Genomic DNA, 2,317 nt, shown 5'->3' on the forward strand with positions numbered 1-2,317 from the left:
CATCCCCACTTTCTGAAGCAACTTTCCTTTCTTTGGTTCTAGAGAATGAACTCAGGGCCTTGGGCATGCTGTGCTGCGCTAGGCTAGTGCTTCTATCTCTGAGCCACACCCCTAGCTCAAGGAAGGACTCTTGTTTTTCAGCACTGGGGATTGTACCCATGGCCTCTCACATGTCCAGGAAGTATTTTTGTGGACACGTTCCTGAATAATTGCCTAGAGGTTTCAGAAGATAGGGACTTAAGTCTCTGGGGTTCTACCAGTGGGTGTGTCCTGCTTTTTCTTTCTATATAAATATTAATAAGTCTCTACTGTTGGAGAGTCTCTGGGGTACTTACAAAAGCTTTAGGCCCTGCCAAATCTTGAATCTCAGTATGGTTCTGTGGATAAGAACTCTGGAGCTGGACTGCCTAAGTTCAAGTTTTGGTTATAACGTGTGTGAGCTTGAACAAATTCCTAGACTCTGTTTCTTAACTTACACAATGAGGACAATAATAAATCTGCCTTACACTTGTGAACATTAAATGAATTGTTACATCTAAGAAGGCTAGAAGTGCATGGTGGTAAACTGCTATGTGTATGGCACCTAGATTTTGCAGGGAATTGTGTTAAGTACTTTTGTCACTGGGGAAGCCAGGTCTTGACACAAGAAGGAACCAGCCCCTGACTTCCCTTCATTCTCAGTTGTGTGCCTTTGATGAAAATTCAGTGAAGACACAGAGGTGACTGTGCAGAAGTACAGGTAGAAGTATAAAGTCAAGTTACACCTTCAAGGGAAAAGGAGGCCGGCAGTATCGTGAAGGCACTTGCACAGAGTGTAAGTTTGGACACCTTTTTATATACACCAAAGTCAATCGTGGGGTTCAGTAATTGTGATGTTTATTGACATTTTACTTAGAAGTTACTTTGGAAGTGCAAAATGTCTTCTTGGCCTTCTTGGATGGTCAGTGTTTCCTCAGGGAATTTAATCATGTAAGAAACCTATGGAAGATCTTAATTTAAATTAGGTCCCAGCCCAAGTCAAAAGGATCTTTAAACAATTCACTTTCTGATACCATTGAGCTGAAGGTTATGGCAGCCAATAATCCCCTATGCCTTATTTGTAACTAGATGGCCAAGTATCAGAAATCCTGTGATCACTACTGGGTAACTTTAAAATGTCATTGTGCTCTGTGGGATAGCTTTAGGTCTGAGACCTAACAAATGATTATAAATGTACTATATAGCTTTTTTTGGGGGGGGTTATGGAGGATCAAACTCAGGACTGTGCTGGAGAGACAGGCACTGGCCTTCACTTTTGTTTTTAGTTTTTTTGGTACCAGGATTGAACTGGGGTTGTTGTGCTTGCAAGGCAGGTCACAGAATTGCTGAGTTACATCTCCGGCCCTTCACTTTTTTTTTTTTTTTTGGTTTTTTGAGACGGTCTCACTGTATAGTTGAGACTGACCTGGAACTCACTATGTAGCTCAGGCTGGTCTCAAACTCACAGCGATCCTCCTGCCTCAGCCTCCCAAGTGCTGGGATTACAGGCGTGCACCACCATGCCCTGCCGGTCTCTTTTGTTTTTGAAGACGGGGGTCTCACTATATATTTCAGGCTGATTTTGAACTCATTTAAATAGCCCAAGCTGCCCTCAGACTCGCCATGATCCTTCTGCCTCAGCCTCTCCAGAGCTGGGATTACAGGTGTAGGTCAACAGGACCAGTTGCTGACATTTTTGTTTCTTAATGGCAACGCATGCTATTTTTGTCCTGCCCTCCCCCTTCCTTCAGGCCCGCTGTGTGCCTAAGCACTTTAAAAATGTTTTTATTTTTTAAAAATTAGTTTTATTGGTACATTTTAGGTATACAATATTTATTTTTTTGTACATGTTTGCAGTACATAATAATTACACTAATCACAAGGAGCTGCCTAACAGTTCGCACACATTACGTTATGTCTGAAGTGAAGTGACGGGCAGGCAGGGGGTGCGGATACTAGTACACTACCATTTTAGATATAAATAAACTAAAGTTTTGAGAGACCGGGTGACTTAGTCTCTGACTCCAAAATGCATGATTCCACCCTGGGAAAAGAAGGCAGCTTCTTCCAAGACACCAGAGACTGAGAAGGTCACATCTCACAAGGTGGTCATCCCGGCCACGGGCTCACCACTCTGCAGGCCGGCTGGCCGCACTCCATCCGACTCTTCCACCTTATCTAAATCCCAGGGAGTAAATTCTTCCGCGACCTAGGCTGAGACAAACCGGCCTCAGGTCAGCTCCCAGCGCCCGTACAAATGCAGGAGCGGGGACCGAGGACCTCCCCCGGCTCCTAGCCC

Source organism: Fukomys damarensis, unplaced genomic scaffold (genome assembly GCF_012274545.1).
Source record: "Fukomys damarensis isolate Sample0158 unplaced genomic scaffold, DMR_v1.0_HiC HiC_scaffold_23, whole genome shotgun sequence".
Lineage (NCBI taxonomy): Eukaryota > Metazoa > Chordata > Mammalia > Rodentia > Bathyergidae > Fukomys > Fukomys damarensis.